General features: G+C 39.8%; 12 non-coding genes across 12 annotated transcripts; all 12 read right to left on the bottom strand.

Moving 5' to 3' along the window:
• Nucleotides 1-1307: 1307 nt before the first annotated feature.
• LOC143232946 (5S ribosomal RNA) lies at nt 1308-1426 on the bottom strand. Its single transcript, XR_013017904.1, has one exon. It is a non-coding gene; the product is annotated as a 5S ribosomal RNA (ribosomal RNA).
• A 1794-nt stretch (nt 1427-3220) lies between these two features.
• LOC143232945 (5S ribosomal RNA) lies at nt 3221-3339 on the bottom strand. The gene has a single exon (XR_013017903.1). It is a non-coding gene; the product is annotated as a 5S ribosomal RNA (ribosomal RNA).
• A 1794-nt stretch (nt 3340-5133) lies between these two features.
• Nucleotides 5134-5252, bottom strand: LOC143232940 (5S ribosomal RNA). The gene has a single exon (XR_013017899.1). It is a non-coding gene; the product is annotated as a 5S ribosomal RNA (ribosomal RNA).
• A 1800-nt stretch (nt 5253-7052) lies between these two features.
• Nucleotides 7053-7171, bottom strand: LOC143232929 (5S ribosomal RNA). Its single transcript, XR_013017888.1, has one exon. It is a non-coding gene; the product is annotated as a 5S ribosomal RNA (ribosomal RNA).
• Nucleotides 7172-8942: 1771 nt separating this feature from the next.
• LOC143232918 (5S ribosomal RNA) lies at nt 8943-9061 on the bottom strand. The gene has a single exon (XR_013017878.1). It is a non-coding gene; the product is annotated as a 5S ribosomal RNA (ribosomal RNA).
• Nucleotides 9062-10822: 1761 nt separating this feature from the next.
• LOC143232907 (5S ribosomal RNA) lies at nt 10823-10941 on the bottom strand. The gene has a single exon (XR_013017867.1). It is a non-coding gene; the product is annotated as a 5S ribosomal RNA (ribosomal RNA).
• A 1804-nt stretch (nt 10942-12745) lies between these two features.
• LOC143232903 (5S ribosomal RNA) lies at nt 12746-12864 on the bottom strand. Its single transcript, XR_013017863.1, has one exon. It is a non-coding gene; the product is annotated as a 5S ribosomal RNA (ribosomal RNA).
• Nucleotides 12865-14666: 1802 nt separating this feature from the next.
• Nucleotides 14667-14785, bottom strand: LOC143232985 (5S ribosomal RNA). Its single transcript, XR_013017941.1, has one exon. It is a non-coding gene; the product is annotated as a 5S ribosomal RNA (ribosomal RNA).
• A 1795-nt stretch (nt 14786-16580) lies between these two features.
• LOC143232973 (5S ribosomal RNA) lies at nt 16581-16699 on the bottom strand. Its single transcript, XR_013017930.1, has one exon. It is a non-coding gene; the product is annotated as a 5S ribosomal RNA (ribosomal RNA).
• Nucleotides 16700-18497: 1798 nt separating this feature from the next.
• LOC143232962 (5S ribosomal RNA) lies at nt 18498-18616 on the bottom strand. The gene has a single exon (XR_013017919.1). It is a non-coding gene; the product is annotated as a 5S ribosomal RNA (ribosomal RNA).
• A 1810-nt stretch (nt 18617-20426) lies between these two features.
• LOC143232951 (5S ribosomal RNA) lies at nt 20427-20545 on the bottom strand. Its single transcript, XR_013017908.1, has one exon. It is a non-coding gene; the product is annotated as a 5S ribosomal RNA (ribosomal RNA).
• A 1803-nt stretch (nt 20546-22348) lies between these two features.
• On the bottom strand, nt 22349-22467 carry LOC143232902 (5S ribosomal RNA). The gene has a single exon (XR_013017862.1). It is a non-coding gene; the product is annotated as a 5S ribosomal RNA (ribosomal RNA).
• Nucleotides 22468-24134: the final 1667 nt, after the last annotated feature.

Genomic DNA, 24134 nt, shown 5'->3' with positions numbered 1-24134 from the left:
TTTATTAATGTGTATTTTAATTTCGGTCGGAAGAATTCGTGTGTACTCGCCTCTTTTTTTTTTTTTTGCCCTTTCAACAAAATAGTATTAAACGCTTGTTACCCTCTCGGGAGAGCGCCTCAGAAGTCGCTGTTTTCTCTCTAGCTAAAGAAGTGTGTGGATGTTGATCAGAGTACATTGCAAAAATGGGAATAATTCTCTGACGTTATAGAAACAGAACGAAACTAAAGGAACAGGGTGTGTGTTTTCAACAGTTATTATCGATGCGCCTGTCACACTCGGTTCCTTTCGTTCGCGAGTCGGAAGCGTGCCACGTACAAAGTTCCTTCCTATCTAAAGACGTTTGCTTCACTTTTTGCTTTCACTTCTATATATTTTCAAAATTTGCTTTTACTCTTTTGTAACTTTTCGTTCCTGCTTCTTTTATGCCACAATAGCAAAGACTTGTCGTTATTGGAAAGTTAATTTTCAAAAAGTACGTGCACATAAAATACGTACAAGCATTTGTTTTTTAAAAAAGGTGTGCAATCGTCATGTGTCTCCCAGTGAAGTCTCTCTCTGCTGGTTATATTTCTAGACAAAGTAATTTTATCCAAAACATAGCGAACGTTATGTAAGGAAACTCTAATGTTTAGTCGCGTCGCCCTTTCTGTGCAGCAGACTGACTCCTCGACAGTTGCTTTTGCTCAGGTAAAACAGCACGAGCGAGAAAATATTGTGAAGTAGGAACACGTTTCAAATTTCGTCTACATATTAGACTGCCTCAGATTAATGTGGGCTGGATCTACTCGTTAAGGGAGTTTCTCTTTTGTAGATCTTGGGCATTTCGAAGATCGACCCGCGAAGATAGTTTATTTCGTCTCTCTCCAATATGCGTCTGAACGGAGGGGGTTTGGTTTAAAGTGAAATAGAACGCGGCTCGCGCCACCTGCTAAGAGAGCTACTACTTTTCTCGACGATTGCAGGAAATGATAGTTTCAATTCCTTTTTGTTCACTCAAGCCTCTGATCAAGTATACGTTTTGGAAGCGTGTTTAATTACCTGACTTGTTTATTTTCGTTCGTTACTTGCACGGATTTTTCCTCTATAGCCGATGGGAAAATCAGATTAGTTCCTATAACAAAAATGTTTTCCCAATAGTTTACCAATATAGACAACTACTATTAAGGCACTTCACTCGAGCCCACCACTTTCTTTCGGGAAGGAAATTTTGTTTTTATCTCTTAAATCAGAAATTGTGAAAAAAAAAAGAAAGGTATCGATCAGCTCTTTGCGAGACGTACTAATTTCAAAGTGAAAAAAAAAAATGTCATCATCACCCGGTATTCCCAGGTGGTCACCCTCCCAAGTACTAACCGGGCCCGCCGTTGCTTGGCTTCGGTGATCGGACGAGAACCGGCATTTTCAACGTGGTATGAACGATGACAGTTTAATTCTGTTTCTTATTGGGTCTTTTAAGTATTATCATAAAAGAAAATCGTTGTTCCAGCTCGAAATTTCGAAGTTATGAAATATAAAAGATGCATTAGAAATGCACTGTTCAGGAGGACGCTGGAAAGTGCAGTCTGAGTCCTAAAACACTGGTTTGCGTTACACATCCCGGAAGTACACGATTGTCATTTCGAGGGGTGGAAACTGTCGCACACAGGCGTGTGTGCATTGATTGACATGCAACACTTAATTGATCAATTAGGCCTCTGAGAACTTTCTCAAACGGCTTTTAGTCACATCTTATATTGCTTTCCTACTTTCACAAAATCTGGTATTTTCCTCTCGTTACACAGGCCTACATCCCATCACTTACAGACGTGTGCGTAGACTTTAGTATTTCACGCGTGCTTGTGTGAGGAGTAGAATTATTTAATACATTTAATGTTCACCCTTCTTTTATTGGGCATTCGGCTATGCACGTTAATTTACCGGTCTTTATTAATGTGTATTTTAATTTCGGTCGGAAGAATTCGTGTGTACTCGCCTCTTTTTCTTTTTTTTGCCCTTTCAACAAAATAGTATTAAACGCTTGTTACCCTCTCGGAGAATCGCCTCTGAAGTCGCTGTTTTCTCTCTAGCTAAAGAAGTGTGTGGATGTTGATCAGAGTACATTGCAAAAATGGGAATAATTCTCTGACGTTATAGAAACAGAACGAGACTAAAGGAACAGGGTGTGTGTTTTCAACAGTTATTATCGATGCGCCTGTCACACTCGGTTCCTTTCGTTCGCGAGTCGGAAGCGTGCCACGTACAAAGTTCCTTCCTATCTAAAGACGTTTGCTTCACTTTTTGCTTTCACTTCTATATATTTTCAAAATTTGCTTTTACTCTTTTGTAACTTTTCGTTCCTGCTTCTTTTATGCCACAATAGCAAAGACTTGTCGTTATTGGAAAGTTAATTTTCAAAAGTACGTGCACATAAAATACGTACAAGCATTTGTTTTTTAAAAAGGTGTGCAATCGTCATGTGTCTCCCAGTGAAGTCTCTCTGCTGGTTATATTTCTAGACAAAGTAATTTTATCAAAACATAGCGAACGTTATGTAAGGAAACTCTAATGTTTAGTCGCGTCGCCCTTTCTGTGCAGCAGACTGACTCCTCGACAGTTGCTTTTGCTCAGGTAAAACAGCACGAGCGAGAAAATATTGTGAAGTAGGAACACGTTTCAAATTTCGTCTACATATTAGACTGCCTCAGATTAATGTGGGCTGGATCTACTCGTTAAGGGAGTTTCTCTTTTGTAGATCTTGGGCATTTCGAAGATCGACCCGCGAAGATAGTTTATTTCGTCTCTCTCCAATATGCGTCTGAACGGAGGGGTTTGGTTTAAAGTGAAATAGAACGCGGCTCGCGCCACCTGCTAAGAGCTACTACTTTTCTTGACGATTGCAGGAAATGATAGTTTCAATTCCTTTTGTTCCTCAAGCCTCTGATCAAGTATACGTTTTGGAAGCGTGTTTAATTACCTGACTTGTTTATTTTCGTTCGTTACTTGCACGGATTTTTCCTCTATAGCCGATGGGAAAATCAGATTAGTTCCTATAACAAAAATGTTTTCCCAATAGTTTACCAATATAGACAACTACTATTAAGGCACTTCACTCGAGCCCACCACTTTCTTTCGGGAAGGAAATTTTGTTTTTATCTCTTAAATCAGAAATTGTGAAAAAAAAAGAAAGGTATCGATCAGCTCTTTGCGAGACGTACTAATTTCAAAGTGAAAAAAAAAATGTCATCATCACCCGGTATTCCCAGGTGGTCACCCTCCCAAGTACTAACCGGGCCCGCCGTTGCTTGGCTTCGGTGATCGGACGAGAACCGGCATTTTCAACGTGGTATGAACGATGACAGTTTAATTCTGTTTCTTATTGGGTCTTTTAAGTATTATCATAAAAGAAAATCGTTGTTCCAGCTCGAAATTTCGAAGTTATGAAATATAAAAGATGCATTAGAAATGCACTGTTCCAGGAGGACGCTGGAAAGTGCAGTCTGAGTCTAAAACACTGGTTTGCGTTACACATCCCGGAAGTACACGATTCTCATTTCGAGGGGTGGAAACTGTCGCACGCAGGCGTGTGTGCATTGATTGACATGCAACACTTAATTGATCAATTAGGCCTCTGAGAACTTTCTCAAACGGCTTTTAGTCACATCTTATATTGCTTTCCTACTTTCACAAAATCTGGTATTTTCCTCTCGTTACACAGGCCTACATCCCATCACTTACAGACGTGTGCGTAGACTTTAGTATTTCACGCGTGCTTGTGTGAGGAGTAGAATTATTTAATACATTTAATGTTCACCCTTCTTTTATTGGGCATTCGGCTATGCACGTTAATTTACCGGTCTTTATTAATGTGTATTTTAATTTCGGTCGGAAGAATTCGTGTGTACTCGCCTCTTTTTCTTTTTTTGCCCTTTCAACAAAATAGTATTAAACGCTTGTTACCCTCTCGGAAGAGCCTCTGAAGTCGCTGTTTTCTCTCTAGCTAAAGTGTGTGGATGTTGATCAGAGTACATTGCAAAAAATGGGAATAATTCTCTGACGTTATAGAAACAGAACGAGACTAAAGGAACAGGGTGTGTGTTTTCAACAGTTATTATCGATGCGCCTGTCACACTCGGTTCCTTTCGTTCGCGAGTCGGAAGCGTGCCACGTACAAAGTTCCTTCCTATCTAAAGACGTTTGCTTCACTTTTGCTTTCACTTCTATATATTTTCAAAATTTGCTTTTACTCTTTTGTAACTTTTCGTTCCTGCTTCTTTTATGCCAAAATAGCAAAGACTTGTCGTTATTGGAAAGTTAATTTTCAAAAAGTACGTGCACATAAAATACGTACAAGCATTTGTTTTTTTAAAAGGTGTGCAATCGTCATGTGTCTCCCAGTGAAGTCTCTCTCTGCTGGTTATATTTCTAGACAAAGTAATTTTATCCAAAACATAGCGAACGTTATGTAAGGAAACTCTAATGTTTAGTCGCGTCGCCCTTTCTGTGCAGCAGACTGACTCCTCGACAGTTGCTTTTGCTCAGGTAAAACAGCACGAGCGAGAAAATATTGTGAAGTAGGAACACGTTTCAAATTTCGTCTACATATTAGACTGCCTCAGATTAATGTGGGCTGGATCTACTCGTTAAGGGAGTTTCTCTTTTGTAGATCTTGGGCATTTCGAAGATCGACCCGCGAAGATAGTTTATTTCGTCTCTCTCAATATGCGTCTGAACGGAGGGTTTGGTTTAAAGTGAAATAGAACGCGGCTCGCGCCACCTGCTAAGAGAGCTACTACTTTTCTTGACGATTGCAGGAAATGTTAGTTTCAATTCCTTTTGTTCCTCAAGCCTCTGATCAAGTATACGTTTTGGAAGCGTGTTTAATTACCTGACTTGTTTATTTTCGTTCGTTACTTGCACGGATTTTTCCTCTATAGCCGATGGGAAAATCAGATTAGTTCCTATAACAAAAATGTTTTCCCAATAGTTTACCAATATAGACAACTACTATTAAGGCACTTCACTCGAGCCCACCACTTTCTTTCGGGAAGGAAATTTTGTTTTTATCTCTTAAATCAGAAATTGTGAAAAAAAAAAGAAAGGTATCGATCAGCTCTTTGCGAGACGTACTAATTTCAAAGTGAAAAAAAAAAATGTCATCATCACCCGGTATTCCCAGGTGGTCACCCTCCCAAGTACTAACCGGGCCCGCCGTTGCTTGGCTTCGGTGATCGGACGAGAACCGGCATTTTCAACGTGGTATGAACGATGACAGTTTAATTCTGTTTCTTATTGGGTCTTTTAAGTATTATCATAAAAGAAAATCGTTGTTCCAGCTCGAAATTTCGAAGTTATGAAATATAAAAGATGCATTAGAAATGCACTGTTCCAGGAGGACGCTGGAAAGTGCAGTCTGAGTCTAAAACACTGGTTTGCGTTACACATCCCGGAAGTACACGATTCTCATTTCGAGGGGTGGAAACTGTCGCACGCAGGCGTGTGTGCATTGATTGACATGCAACACTTAATTGATCAATTAGGCCTCTGAGAACTTTCTCAAACGGCTTTTAGTCACATCTTATATTGCTTTCCTACTTTCACAAAATCTGGTATTTTCCTCTCGTTACACAGGCCTACATCCATCACTTACAGACGTGTGCGTAGACTTTAGTATTTCACGCGTGCTTGTGTGAGAGTAGAATTATTTAATACATTTAATGTTCACCCTTCTTTTATTGGGCATTCGGCTATGCACGTTAATTTACCGGTCTTTATTAATGTGTATTTTAATTTCGGTCGGAAGAATTCGTGTGTACTCGCCTCTTTTTTTTTTTTTTGCCCTTTCAACAAAATAGTATTAAACGCTTGTTACCCTCTCGGGAATGCCTCTGAAGTCGCTGTTTTCTCTCTAGCTAAAGAAGTGTGTGGATGTTGATCAGAGTACATTGCAAAAAATGGGAATAATTCTCTGACGTTATAGAAACAGAACGAGACTAAAGGAACAGGGTGTGTGTTTTCAACAGTTATTATCGATGCGCCTGTCACACTCGGTTCCTTTCGTTCGCGAGTCGGAAGCGTGCCACGTACAAAGTTCCTTCCTATCTAAAGACGTTTGCTTCACTTTTTTGCTTTCACTTCTATATATTTTCAAAATTTGCTTTTACTCTTTTGTAACTTTTCGTTCCTGCTTCTTTTATGCCACAATAGCAAAGACTTGTCGTTATTGGAAAGATAATTTTCAAAAAGTACGTGCACATAAAATACGTACAAGCATTTGTTTTTTAAAAAAGGTGTGCAATCGTCATGTGTCTCCCAGTGAAGTCTCTCTCTGCTGGTTATATTTCTAGACAAAGTAATTTTATCCAAAACATAGCGAACGTTATGTAAGGAAACTCTAATGTTTAGTCGCGTCGCCCTTTCTGTGCAGCAGACTGACTCCTCGACAGTTGCTTTTGCTCAGGTAAAACAGCACGAGCGAGAAAATATTGTGAAGTAGGAACACGTTTCAAATTTCGTCTACATATTAGACTGCCTCAGATTAATGTGGGCTGGATCTACTCGTTAAGGGAGTTTCTCTTTTGTAGATCTTGGGCATTTCGAAGATCGACCCGCGAAGATAGTTTATTTCGTCTCTCTCAATATGCGTCTGAACGGAGGGGTTTGGTTTAAAGTGAAATAGAACGCGGCTCGCGCCACCTGCTAAGAGAGCTACTACTTTTCTTGACGATTGCAGGAAATGATAGTTTCAATTCCTTTTTGTTCACTCAAGCCTCTGATCAAGTATACGTTTTGGAAGCGTGTTTAATTACCTGACTTGTTTATTTTCGTTCGTTACTTGCACGGATTTTTCCTCTATAGCCGATGGGAAAATCAGATTAGTTCCTATAACAAAATGTTTTCCCAATAGTTTACCAATATAGACAACTACTATTAAGGCACTTCACTCAGGCCCACCACTTTCTTTCGGGAAGGAAATTTTGTTTTTATCTCTTAAATCAGAAATTGTGAAAAAAAAAAGAAAGGTATCGATCAGCTCTTTGCGAGACGTACTAATTTCAAAGTGAAAAAAAAAATGTCATCATCACCCGGTATTCCCAGGTGGTCACCCTCCCAAGTACTAACCGGGCCCGCCGTTGCTTGGCTTCGGTGATCGGACGAGAACCGGCATTTTCAACGTGGTATGAACGATGACAGTTTAATTCTGTTTCTTATTGGGTCTTTTAAGTATTATCATAAAAGAAAATCGTTGTTCCAGCTCGAAATTTCGAAGTTATGAAATATAAAAGATGCATTAGAAATGCACTGTTCCAGGAGGACGCTGGAAAGTGCAGTCTGAGTCCTAAAAACACTGGTTTGCGTTACACATCCCCGGAAGTACACGATTGTCATTTCGAGGGGTGGAAACTGTCGCACGCAGGCGTGTGTGCATTGATTGACATGCAACACTTAATTGATCAATTAGGCCTCTGAGAACTTTCTCAAACGGCTTTTAGTCACATCTTATATTGCTTTCCTACTTTCACAAAATCTGGTATTTTCCTCTCGTTACACAGGCCTACATCCCATCACTTACAGACGTGTGCGTAGACTTTAGTATTTCACGCGTGCTTGTGTGAGGAGTAGAATTATTTAATACATTTAATGTTCACCCTTCTTTTATTGGGCATTCGGCTATGCACGTTAATTTACCGGTCTTTATTAATGTGTATTTTAATTTCGGTCGGAAGAATTCGTGTGTACTCGCCTCATTTTTTTTTTTTTTGCCCTTTCAACAAAATAGTATTAAACGCTTGTTACCCTCTCGGGGAATCGCCTCTGAAGTCGCTGTTTTCTCTCTAGCTAAAAAAGTGTGTGGATGTTGATCAGAGTACATTGCAAAAAATGGGAATAATTCTCTGACGTTATAGAAACAGAACGAGACTAAAGGAACAGGGTGTGTGTTTTCAACAGTTATTATCGATGCGCCTGTCACACTCGGTTCCTTTCGTTCGCGAGTCGGAAGCGTGCCACGTACAAAGTTCCTTCCTATCTAAAGACGTTTGCTTCACTTTTTGCTTTCACTTCTATATATTTTCAAAATTTGCTTTTACTCTTTTGTAACTTTTCGTTCCTGCTTCTTTTATGCCACAATAGCAAAGACTTGTCGTTATTGGAAAGTTAATTTTCAAAAAGTACGTGCACATAAAATACGTACAAGCATTTGTTTTTTAAAAAAGGTGTGCAATCGTCATGTGTCTCCCAGTGAAGTCTCTCTCTGCATAGCGAACGTTATGTAAGGAAACTCTAATGTTTAGTCGCGTCGCCCTTTCTGTGCAGCAGACTGACTCCTCGACAGTTGCTTTTGCTCAGGTAAAACAGCACGAGCGAGAAAATATTGTGAAGTAGGAACACGTTTCAAATTTCGTCTACATATTAGACTGCCTCAGATTAATGTGGGCTGGATCTACTCGTTAAGGGAGTTTCTCTTTTGTAGATCTTGGGCATTTCGAAGATCGACCCGCGAAGATAGTTTATTTCGTCTCTCTCAATATGCGTCTGAACGGAGGGGTTTGGTTTAAAGTGAAATAGAACGCGGCTCGCGCCACCTGCTAAGAGAGCTACTACTTTTCTTGACGATTGCAGGAAATGATAGTTTCAATTCCTTTTTGTTCACTCAAGCCTCTGATCAAGTATACGTTTTGGAAGCGTGTTTAATTACCTGACTTGTTTATTTTCGTTCGTTACTTGCACGGATTTTTCCTCTATAGCCGATGGGAAAATCAGATTAGTTCCTATAACAAAAATGTTTTCCCAATAGTTTACCAATATAGACAACTACTATTAAGGCACTTCACTCGAGCCCACCACTTTCTTTCGGGAAGGAAATTTTGTTTTTATCTCTTAAATCAGAAATTGTGAAAAAAAAAAGAAAGGTATCGATCAGCTCTTTGCGAGACGTACTAATTTCAAAGTGAAAAAAAAAATGTCATCATCACCCGGTATTCCCAGGTGGTCACCCTCCCAAGTACTAACCGGGCCCGCCGTTGCTTGGCTTCGGTGATCGGACGAGAACCGGCATTTTCAACGTGGTATGAACGATGACAGTTTAATTCTGTTTCTTATTGGGTCTTTTAAGTATTATCATAAAAGAAAATCGTTGTTCCAGCTCGAAATTTCGAAGTTATGAAATATAAAAGATGCATTAGAAATGCACTGTTCCAGGAGGACGCTGGAAAGTGCAGTCTGAGTCTAAAACACTGGTTTGCGTTACACATCCCGGAAGTACACGATTGTCATTTCGAGGGGTGGAAACTGTCGCACGCAGGCGTGTGTGCATTGATTGACATGCAACACTTAATTGATCAATTAGGCCTCTGAGAACTTTCTCAAACGGCTTTTAGTCACATCTTATATTGCTTTCCTACTTTCACAAAATCTGGTATTTTCCTCTCGTTACACAGGCCTACATCCCATCACTTACAGACGTGTGCGTAGACTTTAGTATTTCACGCGTGCTTGTGTGAGGAGTAGAATTATTTAATACATTTAATGTTCACCCTTCTTTTATTGGGCATTCGGCTATGCACGTTAATTTACCGGTCTTTATTAATGTGTATTTTAATTTCGGTCGGAAGAATTCGTGTGTACTCGCCTCTTTTTTCTTTTTTTTGCCCTTTCAACAAAATAGTATTAAACGCTTGTTACCCTCTCGGGAGAGCGCCTCTGAAGTCGCTGTTTTCTCTCTAGCTAAAGAAGTGTGTGGATGTTGATCAGAGTACATTGCAAAAATGGGAATAATTCTCTGACGTTATAGAAACAGAACGAGACTAAAGGAACAGGGTGTGTGTTTTCAACAGTTATTATCGATGCGCCTGTCACACTCGGTTCCTTTCGTTCGCGAGTCGGAAGCGTGCCACGTACAAAGTTCCTTCCTATCTAAAGACGTTTGCTTCACTTTTGCTTTCACTTCTATATATTTTCAAAATTTGCTTTTACTCTTTTGTAACTTTTCGTTCCTGCTTCTTTTATGCCACAATAGCAAAGACTTGTCGTTATTGGAAAGTTAATTTTCAAAAGTACGTGCACATAAAATACGTACAAGCATTTGTTTTTTAAAAAAGGTGTGCAATCGTCATGTGTCTCCCAGTGAAGTCTCTCTCTGCATAGCGAACGTTATGTAAGGAAACTCTAATGTTTAGTCGCGTCGCCCTTTCTGTGCAGCAGACTGACTCCTCGACAGTTGCTTTTGCTCAGGTAAAACAGCACGAGCGAGAAAATATTGTGAAGTAGGAACACGTTTCAAATTTCGTCTACATATTAGACTGCCTCAGATTAATGTGGGCTGGATCTACTCGTTAAGGGAGTTTCTCTTTTGTAGATCTTGGGCATTTCGAAGATCGACCCGCGAAGATAGTTTATTTCGTCTCTCTCAATATGCGTCTGAACGGAGGGTTTGGTTTAAAGTGAAATAGAACGCGGCTCGCGCCACCTGCTAAGAGAGCTACTACTTTTCTTGACGATTGCAGGAAATGTTAGTTTCAATTCCTTTTGTTCCTCAAGCCTCTGATCAAGTATACGTTTTGGAAGCGTGTTTAATTACCTGACTTGTTTATTTTCGTTCGTTACTTGCACGGATTTTTCCTCTATAGCCGATGGGAAAATCAGATTAGTTCCTATAACAAAAATGTTTTCCCAATAGTTTACCAATATAGACAACTACTATTAAGGCACTTCACTCGAGCCCACCACTTTCTTTCGGGAAGGAAATTTTGTTTTTATCTCTTAAATCAGAAATTGTGAAAAAAAAGAAAGGTATCGATCAGCTCTTTGCGAGACGTACTAATTTCAAAGTGAAAAAAAAAAATGTCATCATCACCCGGTATTCCCAGGTGGTCACCCTCCCAAGTACTAACCGGGCCCGCCGTTGCTTGGCTTCGGTGATCGGACGAGAACCGGCATTTTCAACGTGGTATGAACGATGACAGTTTAATTCTGTTTCTTATTGGGTCTTTTAAGTATTATCATAAAAGAAAATCGTTGTTCCAGCTCGAAATTTCGAAGTTATGAAATATAAAAGATGCATTAGAAATGCACTGTTCCAGGAGGACGCTGGAAAGTGCAGTCTGAGTCCTAAAAACACTGGTTTGCGTTACACATCCCGGAAGTACACGATTGTCATTTCGAGGGGTGGAAACTGTCGCACGCAGGCGTGTGTGCATTGATTGACATGCAACACTTAATTGATCAATTAGGCCTCTGAGAACTTTCTCAAACGGCTTTTAGTCACATCTTATATTGCTTTCCTACTTTCACAAAATCTGGTATTTTCCTCTCGTTACACAGGCCTACATCCCATCACTTACAGACGTGTGCGTAGACTTTAGTATTTCACGCGTGCTTGTGTGAGGAGTAGAATTATTTAATACATTTAATGTTCACCCTTCTTTTATTGGGCATTCGGCTATGCACGTTAATTTACCGGTCTTTATTAATGTGTATTTTAATTTCGGTCGGAAGAATTCGTGTGTACTCGCCTCTTTTTTTTTTTTTTGCCCTTTCAACAAAATAGTATTAAACGCTTGTTACCCTCTCGGGAGAGCGCCTCTGAAGTCGCTGTTTTCTCTCTAGCTAAAGAAGTGTGTGGATGTTGATCAGAGTACATTGCAAAAAATGGGAATAATTCTCTGACGTTATAGAAACAGAACGAGACTAAAGGAACAGGGTGTGTGTTTTCAACAGTTATTATCGATGCGCCTGTCACACTCGGTTCCTTTCGTTCGCGAGTCGGAAGCGTGCCACGTACAAAGTTCCTTCCTATCTAAAGACGTTTGCTTCACTTTTTGCTTTCACTTCTATATATTTTCAAAATTTGCTTTTACTCTTTTGTAACTTTTCGTTCCTGCTTCTTTTATGCCACAATAGCAAAGACTTGTCGTTATTGGAAAGTTAATTTTCAAAAAGTACGTGCACATAAAATACGTACAAGCATTTGTTTTTTAAAAAGGTGTGCAATCGTCATGTGTCTCCCAGTGAAGTCTCTCTCTGCTGGTTATATTTCTAGACAAAGTAATTTTATCCAAAACATAGCGAACGTTATGTAAGGAAACTCTAATGTTTAGTCGCGTCGCCCTTTCTGTGCAGCAGACTGACTCCTCGACAGTTGCTTTTGCTCAGGTAAAACAGCACGAGCGAGAAAATATTGTGAAGTAGGAACACGTTTCAAATTTCGTCTACATATTAGACTGCCTCAGATTAATGTGGGCTGGATCTACTCGTTAAGGGAGTTTCTCTTTTGTAGATCTTGGGCATTTCGAAGATCGACCCGCGAAGATAGTTTATTTCGTCTCTCTCCAATATGCGTCTGAACGGAGGGGTTTGGTTTAAAGTGAAATAGAACGCGGCTCGCGCCACCTGCTAAGAGAGCTACTACTTTTCTTGACGATTGCAGGAAATGTTAGTTTCAATTCCTTTTTGTTCACTCAAGCCTCTGATCAAGTATACGTTTTGGAAGCGTGTTTAATTACCTGACTTGTTTATTTTCGTTCGTTACTTGCACGGATTTTTCCTCTATAGCCGATGGGAAAATCAGATTAGTTCCTATAACAAAATGTTTTCCCAATAGTTTACCAATATAGACAACTACTATTAAGGCACTTCACTCGAGCCCACCACTTTCTTTCGGGAAGGAAATTTTGTTTTTATCTCTTAAATCAGAAATTGTGAAAAAAAAAGAAAGGTATCGATCAGCTCTTTGCGAGACGTACTAATTTCAAAGTGAAAAAAAAAATGTCATCATCACCCGGTATTCCCAGGTGGTCACCCTCCCAAGTACTAACCGGGCCCGCCGTTGCTTGGCTTCGGTGATCGGACGAGAACCGGCATTTTCAACGTGGTATGAACGATGACAGTTTAATTCTGTTTCTTATTGGGTCTTTTAAGTATTATCATAAAAGAAAATCGTTGTTCCAGCTCGAAATTTCGAAGTTATGAAATATAAAGATGCATTAGAAATGCACTGTTCCAGGAGGACGCTGGAAAGTGCAGTCTGAGTCCTAAAAACACTGGTTTGCGTTACACATCCCGGAAGTACACGATTGTCATTTCGAGGGGTGGAAACTGTCGCACGCAGGCGTGTGTGCATTGATTGACATGCAACACTTAATTGATCAATTAGGCCTCTGAGAACTTTCTCAAACGGCTTTTAGTCACATCTTATATTGCTTTCCTACTTTCACAAAATCTGGTATTTTCCTCTCGTTACACAGGCCTACATCCCATCACTTACAGACGTGTGCGTAGACTTTAGTATTTCACGCGTGCTTGTGTGAGGAGTAGAATTATTTAATACATTTAATGTTCACCCTTCTTTTATTGGGCATTCGGCTATGCACGTTAATTTACCGGTCTTTATTAATGTGTATTTTAATTTCGGTCGGAAGAATTCGTGTGTACTCGCCTCTTTTTCTTTTTTTTGCCCTTTCAACAAAATAGTATTAAACGCTTGTTACCCTCTCGGGAGAGCGCCTCTGAAGTCGCTGTTTTCTCTCTAGCTAAAGAAGTGTGTGGATGTTGATCAGAGTACATTGCAAAAAATGGGAATAATTCTCTGACGTTATAGAAACAGAACGAGACTAAAGGAACAGGGTGTGTGTTTTCAACAGTTATTATCGATGCGCCTGTCACACTCGGTTCCTTTCGTTCGCGAGTCGGAAGCGTGCCACGTACAAAGTTCCTTCCTATCTAAAGACGTTTGCTTCACTTTTTGCTTTCACTTCTATATATTTTCAAAATTTGCTTTTACTCTTTTGTAACTTTTCGTTCCTGCTTCTTTTATGCCACAATAGCAAAGACTTGTCGTTATTGGAAAGTTAATTTTCAAAAAGTACGTGCACATAAAATACGTACAAGCATTTGTTTTTTAAAAAAGGTGTGCAATCGTCATGTGTCTCCCAGTGAAGTCTCTCTCTGCTGGTTATATTTCTAGACAAAGTAATTTTATCCAAAACATAGCGAACGTTATGTAAGGAAACTCTAATGTTTAGTCGCGTCGCCCTTTCTGTGCAGCAGACTGACTCCTCGACAGTTGCTTTTGCTCAGGTAAAACAGCACGAGCGAGAAAATATTGTGAAGTAGGAACACGTTTCAAATTTCGTCTACATATTAGACTGCCTCAGATTAATGTGGGCTGGATCTACTCGTTAAGGGAGTTTCTCTTTTGTAGATCTTGGGCATTTCGAAGATCGACCCGCGAAGATAGTTTATTTCGTCTCTCTCAATATGCGTCTGAACGGAGGGTTTGGTTTAAAGTGAAATAGAACGCGGCTCGCGCCACCTGCTAAGAGAGCTACTACTTTTCTTGACGATTGCAGGAAATGATAGTTTCAATTCCTTTTGTTCACTCAAGCCTCTGATCAAGTATACGTTTTGGAAGCGTGTTTAATTACCTGACTTGTTTATTTTCGTTCGTTACTTGCACGGATTTTTCCTCTATAGCCGATGGGAAAATCAGATTAGTTCCTATAACAAAATGTTTTCCCAATAGTTTACCAATATAGACAACTACTATTAAGGCACTTCACTCGAGCCCACCACTTTCTTTCGGGAAGGAAATTTTGTTTTTATCTCTTAAATCAGAAATTGTGAAAAAAAAAAAGAAAGGTATCGATCAGCTCTTTGCGAGACGTACTAATTTCAAAGTGAAAAAAAAATGTCATCATCACCCGGTATTCCCAGGTGGTCACCCTCCCAAGTACTAACCGGGCCCGCCGTTGCTTGGCTTCGGTGATCGGACGAGAACCGGCATTTTCAACGTGGTATGAACGATGACAGTTTAATTCTGTTTCTTATTGGGTCTTTTAAGTATTATCATAAAGAAAATCGTTGTTCCAGCTCGAAATTTCGAAGTTATGAAATATAAAGATGCATTAGAAATGCACTGTTCCAGGAGGACGCTGGAAAGTGCAGTCTGAGTCTAAAACACTGGTTTGCGTTACACATCCCGGAAGTACACGATTGTCATTTCGAGGGGTGGAAACTGTCGCACGCAGGCGTGTGTGCATTGATTGACATGCAACACTTAATTGATCAATTAGGCCTCTGAGAACTTTCTCAAACGGCTTTTAGTCACATCTTATATTGCTTTCCTACTTTCACAAAATCTGGTATTTTCCTCTCGTTACACAGGCCTACATCCCATCACTTACAGACGTGTGCGTAGACTTTAGTATTTCACGCGTGCTTGTGTGAGGAGTAGAATTATTTAATACATTTAATGTTCACCCTTCTTTTATTGGGCATTCGGCTATGCACGTTAATTTACCGGTCTTTATTAATGTGTATTTTAATTTCGGTCGGAAGAATTCGTGTGTACTCGCCTTTTTTTTTTTTTGCCCTTTCAACAAAATAGTATTAAACGCTTGTTACCCTCTCGGGAGATCGCCTCTGAAGTCGCTGTTTTCTCTCTAGCTAAAGAAGTGTGTGGATGTTGATCAGGTACATTGCAAAAAATGGGAATAATTCTCTGACGTTATAGAAACAGAACGAGACTAAAGGAACAGGGTGTGTGTTTTCAACAGTTATTATCGATGCGCCTGTCACACTCGGTTCCTTTCGTTCGCGAGTCGGAAGCGTGCCACGTACAAAGTTCCTTCCTATCTAAAGACGTTTGCTTCACTTTTGCTTTCACTTCTATATATTTTCAAAATTTGCTTTTACTCTTTTGTAACTTTTCGTTCCTGCTTCTTTTATGCCACAATAGCAAAGACTTGTCGTTATTGGAAAGTTAATTTTCAAAAAAGTACGTGCACATAAAATACGTACAAGCATTTGTTTTTTAAAAAAGGTGTGCAATCGTCATGTGTCTCCCAGTGAAGTCTCTCTCTGCTGGTTATATTTCTAGACAAAGTAATTTTATCCAAAACATAGCGAACGTTATGTAAGGAAACTCTAATGTTTAGTCGCGTCGCCCTTTCTGTGCAGCAGACTGACTCCTCGACAGTTGCTTTTGCTCAGGTAAAACAGCACGAGCGAGACAATATTGTGAAGTAGGAACACGTTTCAAATTTCGTCTGCATATAAGACTGCCTCAGATTAATGTGGGCTGGATCTACTCGTTAAGGGAGTTTCTCTTTTGTAGATCTTGGGCATTTCGAAGATCGACCCGCGAAGATAGTTTATTTCGTCTCTCTCAATATGCGTCTGAACGGAGGGGTTTGGTTTAAAGTGAAATAGAACGCGGCTCGCGCCACCTGCTAAGAGAGCTACTACTTTTCTTGACGATTGCAGGAAATGATAGTTTCAATTCCTTTTGTTCCTCAAGCCTCTGATCAAGTATACGTTTTGGAAGCGTGTTTAATTACCTGACTTGTTTATTTTCGTTCGTTACTTGCACGGATTTTTCCTCTATAGCCGATGGGAAAATCAGATTAGTTCCTATAACAAAAATGTTTTCCCAATAGTTTACCAATATAGACAACTACTATTAAGGCACTTCACTCGAGCCCACCACTTTCTTTCGGGAAGGAAATTTTGTTTTTATCTCTTAAATCAGAAATTGTGAAAAAAAAAAGAAAGGTATCGATCAGCTCTTTGCGAGACGTACTAATTTCAAAGTGAAAAAAAAATGTCATCATCACCCGGTATTCCCAGGTGGTCACCCTCCCAAGTACTAACCGGGCCCGCCGTTGCTTGGCTTCGGTGATCGGACGAGAACCGGCATTTTCAACGTGGTATGAACGATGACAGTTTAATTCTGTTTCTTATTGGGTCTTTTAAGTATTATCATAAAAGAAAATCGTTGTTCCAGCTCGAAATTTCGAAGTTATGAAATATAAAGATGCATTAGAAATGCACTGTTCCAGGAGGACGCTGGAAAGTGCAGTCTGAGTCCTAAAACACTGGTTTGCGTTACACATCCCGGAAGTACACGATTGTCATTTCGAGGGGTGGAAACTGTCGCACGCAGGCGTGTGTGCATTGATTGACATGCAACACTTAATTGATCAATTAGGCCTCTGAGAACTTTCTCAAACGGCTTTTAGTCACATCTTATATTGCTTTCCTACTTTCACAAAATCTGGTATTTTCCTCTCGTTACACAGGCCTACATCCCATCACTTACAGACGTGTGCGTAGACTTTAGTATTTCACGCGTGCTTGTGTGAGGAGTAGAATTATTTAATACATTTAATGTTCACCCTTCTTTTATTGGGCATTCGGCTATGCACGTTAATTTACCGGTCTTTATTAATGTGTATTTTAATTTCGGTCGGAAGAATTCGTGTGTACTCGCCTCTTTTTTTTTTTTTTGCCCTTTCAACAAAATAGTATTAAACGCTTGTTACCCTCTCGGGAGAGCGCCTCTGAAGTCGCTGTTTTCTCTCTAGCTAAAGAAGTGTGTGGATGTTGATCAGAGTACATTGCAAAAAATGGGAATAATTCTCTGACGTTATAGAAACAGAACGAGACTAAAGGAACAGGGTGTGTGTTTTCAACAGTTATTATCGATGCGCCTGTCACACTCGGTTCCTTTCGTTCGCGAGTCGGAAGCGTGCCACGTACAAAGTTCCTTCCTATCTAAAGACGTTTGCTTCACTTTTTGCTTTCACTTCTATATATTTTCAAAATTTGCTTTTACTCTTTTGTAACTTTTCGTTCCTGCTTCTTTTATGCCACAATAGCAAAGACTTGTCGTTATTGGAAAGTTAATTTTCAAAAGTACGTGCACATAAAATACGTACAAGCATTTGTTTTTTTAAAAAGGTGTGCAATCGTCATGTGTCTCCCAGTGAAGTCTCTCTCTGCTGGTTATATTTCTAGACAAAGTAATTTTATCCAAAACATAGCGAACGTTATGTAAGGAAACTCTAATGTTTAGTCGCGTCGCCCTTTCTGTGCAGCAGACTGACTCCTCGACAGTTGCTTTTGCTCAGGTAAAACAGCACGAGCGAGAAAATATTGTGAAGTAGGAACACGTTTCAAATTTCGTCTACATATTAGACTGCCTCAGATTAATGTGGGCTGGATCTACTCGTTAAGGGAGTTTCTCTTTTGTAGATCTTGGGCATTTCGAAGATCGACCCGCGAAGATAGTTTATTTCGTCTCTCTCAATATGCGTCTGAACGGAGGGGTTTGGTTTAAAGTGAAATAGAACGCGGCTCGCGCCACCTGCTAAGAGAGCTACTACTTTTCTTGACGATTGCAGGAAATGATAGTTTCAATTCCTTTTGTTCCTCAAGCCTCTGATCAAGTATACGTTTTGGAAGCGTGTTTAATTACCTGACTTGTTTATTTTCGTTCGTTACTTGCACGGATTTTTCCTCTATAGCCGATGGGAAAATCAGATTAGTTCCTATAACAAAAATGTTTTCCCAATAGTTTACCAATATAGACAACTACTATTAAGGCACTTCACTCGAGCCCACCACTTTCTTTCGGGAAGGAAATTTTGTTTTTATCTCTTAAATCAGAAATTGTGAAAAAAAAGAAAGGTATCGATCAGCTCTTTGCGAGACGTACTAATTTCAAAGTGAAAAAAAAATGTCATCATCACCCGGTATTCCCAGGTGGTCACCCTCCCAAGTACTAACCGGGCCCGCCGTTGCTTGGCTTCGGTGATCGGACGAGAACCGGCATTTTCAACGTGGTATGAACGATGACAGTTTAATTCTGTTTCTTATTGGGTCTTTTAAGTATTATCATAAAAGAAAATCGTTGTTCCAGCTCGAAATTTCGAAGTTATGAAATATAAAAGATGCATTAGAAATGCACTGTTCCAGGAGGACGCTGGAAAGTGCAGTCTGAGTCCTTAAAACACTGGTTTGCGTTACACATCCCCGGAAGTACACGATTCTCATTTCGAGGGGTGGAAACTGTCGCACGCAGGCGTGTGTGCATTGATTGACATGCAACACTTAATTGATCAATTAGGCCTCTGAGAACTTTCTCAAACGGCTTTTAGTCACATCTTATATTGCTTTCCTACTTTCACAAAATCTGGTATTTTCCTCTCGTTACACAGGCCTACATCCCATCACTTACAGACGTGTGCGTAGACTTTAGTATTTCACGCGTGCTTGTGTGAGGAGTAGAATTATTTAATACATTTAATGTTCACCCTTCTTTTATTGGGCATTCGGCTATGCACGTTAATTTACCGGTCTTTATTAATGTGTATTTTAATTTCGGTCGGAAGAATTCGTGTGTACTCGCCTCTTTTTCTTTTTTTTTGCCCTTTCAACAAAATAGTATTAAACGCTTGTTACCCTCTCGGGAGAGCGCCTCTGAAGTCGCTGTTTTCTCTCTAGCTAAAGAAGTGTGTGGATGTTGATCAGAGTACATTGCAAAAAATGGGAATAATTCTCTGACGTTATAGAAACAGAACGAGACTAAAGGAACAGGGTGTGTGTTTTCAACAGTTATTATCGATGCGCCTGTCACACTCGGTTCCTTTCGTTCGCGAGTCGGAAGCGTGCCACGTACAAAGTTCCTTCCTATCTAAAGACGTTTGCTTCACTTTTTGCTTTCACTTCTATATATTTTCAAAATTTGCTTTTACTCTTTTGTAACTTTTCGTTCCTGCTTCTTTTATGCCACAATAGCAAAGACTTGTCGTTATTGGAAAGTTAATTTTCAAAAAAGTACGTGCACATAAAATACGTACAAGCATTTGTTTTTTAAAAAGGTGTGCAATCGTCATGTGTCTCCCAGTGAAGTCTCTCTCTGCTGGTTATATTTCTAGACAAAGTAATTTTATCCAAAACATAGCGAACGTTATGTAAGGAAACTCTAATGTTTAGTCGCGTCGCCCTTTCTGTGCAGCAGACTGACTCCTCGACAGTTGCTTTTGCTCAGGTAAAACAGCACGAGCGAGAAAATATTGTGAAGTAGGAACACGTTTCAAATTTCGTCTACATATTAGACTGCCTCAGATTAATGTGGGCTGGATCTACTCGTTAAGGGAGTTTCTCTTTTGTAGATCTTGGGCATTTCGAAGATCGACCCGCGAAGATAGTTTATTTCGTCTCTCTCCAATATGCGTCTGAACGGAGGGGTTTGGTTTAAAGTGAAATAGAACGCGGCTCGCGCCACCTGCTAAGAGAGCTACTACTTTTCTTGACGATTGCAGGAAATGTTAGTTTCAATTCCTTTTTGTTCACTCAAGCCTCTGATCAAGTATACGTTTTGGAAGCGTGTTTAATTACCTGACTTGTTTATTTTCGTTCGTTACTTGCACGGATTTTTCCTCTATAGCCGATGGGAAAATCAGATTAGATCCTATAACAAAAATGTTTTCCCAATAGTTTACCAATATAGACAACTACTATTAAGGCACTTCACTCGAGCCCACCACTTTCTTTCGGGAAGGAAATTTTGTTTTTATCTCTTAAATCAGAAATTGTGAAAAAAAAAAAAGAAAGGTATCGATCAGCTCTTTGCGAGACGTACTAATTTCAAAGTGAAAAAAAAATGTCATCATCACCCGGTATTCCCAGGTGGTCACCCTCCCAAGTACTAACCGGGCCCGCCGTTGCTTGGCTTCGGTGATCGGACGAGAACCGGCATTTTCAACGTGGTATGAACGATGACAGTTTAATTCTGTTTCTTATTGGGTCTTTTAAGTATTATCATAAAAGAAAATCGTTGTTCCAGCTCGAAATTTCGAAGTTATGAAATATAAAAGATGCATTAGAAATGCACTGTTCCAGGAGGACGCTGGAAAGTGCAGTCTGAGTCCTAAAAACACTGGTTTGCGTTACACATCCCCGGAAGTACACGATTGTCATTTCGAGGGGTGGAAACTGTCGCACGCAGGCGTGTGTGCATTGATTGACATGCAACACTTAATTGATCAATTAGGCCTCTGAGAACTTTCTCAAACGGCTTTTAGTCACATCTTATATTGCTTTCCTACTTTCACAAAATCTGGTATTTTCCTCTCGTTACACAGGCCTACATCCCATCACTTACAGACGTGTGCGTAGACTTTAGTATTTCACGCGTGCTTGTGTGAGGAGTAGAATTATTTATTACATTTAATGTTCACCCTTCTTTTATTGGGCATTCGGCTATGCACGTTAATTTACCGGTCTTTATTAATGTGTATTTTAATTTCGGTCGGAAGAAGTCGTGTGTACTCGCCTCTTTTTTTTTTTTACCCTTTCAACAAAATAGTATTAAACGCTTGTTACCCTCTCGGGAGAGCGACTCAGAAATCTCTGTTTTCTCTCTAGCTAAAGAAGTGTGTGGATGTTGATCAGCGTACATTGCAAAAAATGGGAATAATTCTATGACGTTACAGAAACAGAACGAGACTAAAGGAACAGGGTGTGTGTTTTCAACAGTTATTATCGATGCACCTGTCACACTCGGTTCCTTTCGTTCGCGAGTCGGAAGCGTGCCACGTACAAAGTTCCTTCCTATCTAAAGACGTTTGCTTCACTTTTGCTTTCACTTCTATATATTTTCAAAATTTGCTTTTACTCTTTTGTAACTTTTCGTTCCTGCTTCTTTTATGCCACAATAGCAAAGACTTGTCGTTATTGGAAAGTTAATTTTCAAAAAAGTACGTGCACATAAAATACGTACAAGCATTTGTTTTTTAAAAAAGGTGTGCAATCGTCATGTGTCTCCCAGTGAAGTCTCTCTCTGCTGGTTATATTTCTAGACAAAGTAATTTTATCCAAAACATAGCGAACGTTATGTAAGGAAACTCTAATATTTAGTCGCGTCGCCCTTTCTGTGCAGCAGACTGACTCCTCGACAGTTGCTTTTGCTCAGGTAAAACAGCACGAGCGAGACAATATTGTGAAGTAGGAACACGTTTCAAATTTCGTCTGCATATAAGACTGCCTCAGATTAATGTGGGCTGGATCTACTCGTTAAGGGAGTTTCTCTTTTGTAGATCTTGGGCATTTCGAAGATCGACCCGCGAAGATAGTTTATTTCGTTCCTCTCCAATATGCGTCTGAACGGAGGGGTTTGAATAAAAGTGAAATAGAACGCGGCTCGCGCCACCTGCTAAGAGATCTACTACTTTTCTTGACGATTGCAGGTAATGATAGTTTCAATTCCTTTTTGTTCACTCAAGCCTCTGATCAAGAATACGTTTTGGAAGCGTGTTTAATTACCTGACTTGTTTATTTTCGCTCGTTACTTGCACGGATTTTCCTCTATAGCCGATGGGAAAATCAGATTAGTTCCTATAACAAAATGTTTTCACAATAGTTTACCAATATAGACAACTACTATTAAGGCACTTCACTCGAGCCCACCACTTTCTTTCGGGAAGGAAATTTTGTTTTTATCTCTTTGAAATCAGAAATTGTGAAAAAAATGAAAGGTATCGATCAGCTCTTTGCGAGACGTACTAATTTCAAAGTGAAAAAAAAATGTCATCATCACCCGGTATTCCCAGGTGGTCACCCTCCCAAGTACTAACCGGGCCCGCCGTTGCTTGGCTTCGGTGATCGGACGAGAACCGGCATTTTCAACGTGGTATGAACGATGACAGTTAAATTCTTATTTTTATTGGATGTTTGAAGTATTATCCTAAATGAAAATCGTTGTTCCAGCTCGAAATTTCGAAGTTGTGAAATATAAAAGATGCTTTAGAAATGCACTGTTCCAGGAGGACGCTGGAAAGTGCAGTCTGAGTCCTAAAATCACTGGTTTGCGTTACACATCCCGGAAGTACACGATTGTCATTTCGAGTGGTGGAAACTGTCGCACGCAGGCGTGTGTGCATTGATTGACATGCAACACTTAATTGATCAATTAGGCCTCTGAGAACTTTCTCAAACGGCTTTTAGTCACATCTTATATTGCTTTCCTACTTTCACAAAATCTGGTATTTTCCTCTCGTTACACAGGCCTACATCCCATCACTTACAGACGTGTGTGTAGACTTTGGTATTTCACGCGTGCTTGTGTGAGGAGTAGAATTATTTATTACATTTAATGTTCACCCTTCTTTTATTGGGCATTCGGCTATGCACGTTAATTTACCGGTCTTTATTAATGTGTATTTTAATTTCGGTCGGAAGAAGTCGTGTGTACTCGCCTCTTTTTTTTTTTGCCCTTTCAACAAAATAGTATTAAACGCTTGTTACCCTCTCGGGAGAGCGACTCAGAAGTCGCTGTTTTCTCTCTAGCTAAAGAAGTGTGTGGATGTTGATCAGCGTACATTGCAAAAAATGGGAATAATTCTCTGACGTTATAGAAACAGAACGAGACTAAAGGAACAGGGTGTGTGTTTTCAACAGTTATTATCGATGCACCTGTCACACTCGGTTCCTTTCGTTCGCGAGTCGGAAGCGTGCCACGTACAAAGTTCCTTCCTATCTAAAGACGTTTGCTTCACTTTTTGCTTTCACTTCTATATATTTTCAAAATTTGCTTTTACTCTTTTGTAACTTTTCGTTCCTGCTTCTTTTATGCCACAATAGCAAAGACTTGTCGTTATTGGAAAGTTAATTTTCAAAAAGTACGTGCACATAAAATACGTACAAGCATTTGTTTTTTAAAAAAGGTGTGCAATCGTCATGTGTCTCCCAGTGAAGTCTCTCTCTGCTGGTTATATTTCTAGACAAAGTAATTTTATCCAAAACATAGCGAACGTTATGTAAGGAAACTCTAATATTTAGTCGCGTCGCCCTTTCTGTGCAGCAGACTGACTCCTCGACAGTTGCTTTAGCTCAGGTAAAACAGCACGAGCGAGACAATATTGTGAAGTAGGAACACGTTTCAAATTTCGTCTGCATATAAGACTGCCTCAGATTAATGTGGGCTGGATCTACTCGTTAAGGGAGTTTCTCTTTTGTAGATCTTGGGCATTTCGAAGATCGACCCGCGAAGATAGTTTATTTCGTTCCTCTCCAATATGCGTCTGAACGGAGGGGTTTGAATAAAAGTGAAATAGAACGCGGCTCGCGCCACCTGCTAAGAGATCTACTACTTTTCTTGACGATTGCAGGTAATGATAGTTTCAATTCCTTTTTGTTCACTCAAGCCTCTGATCAAGAATACGTTTTGGAAGCGTGTTTAATTACCTGACTTGTTTATTTTTGCTCGTTACTTGCACGGATTTTCCTCTATAGCCGATGGGAAAATCAGATTAGTTCCTATAACAAAAATGTTTTCACAATAGTTTACCAATATAGACAACTACTATTAAGGC

Source organism: Tachypleus tridentatus, chromosome 11 (assembly GCF_004210375.1).
Source record: "Tachypleus tridentatus isolate NWPU-2018 chromosome 11, ASM421037v1, whole genome shotgun sequence".
Lineage (NCBI taxonomy): Eukaryota > Metazoa > Arthropoda > Merostomata > Xiphosura > Limulidae > Tachypleus > Tachypleus tridentatus.
The sequence above is the reverse complement of the archived record's forward strand: the minus strand, read 5'-3'. Positions and strand labels throughout refer to the sequence as shown.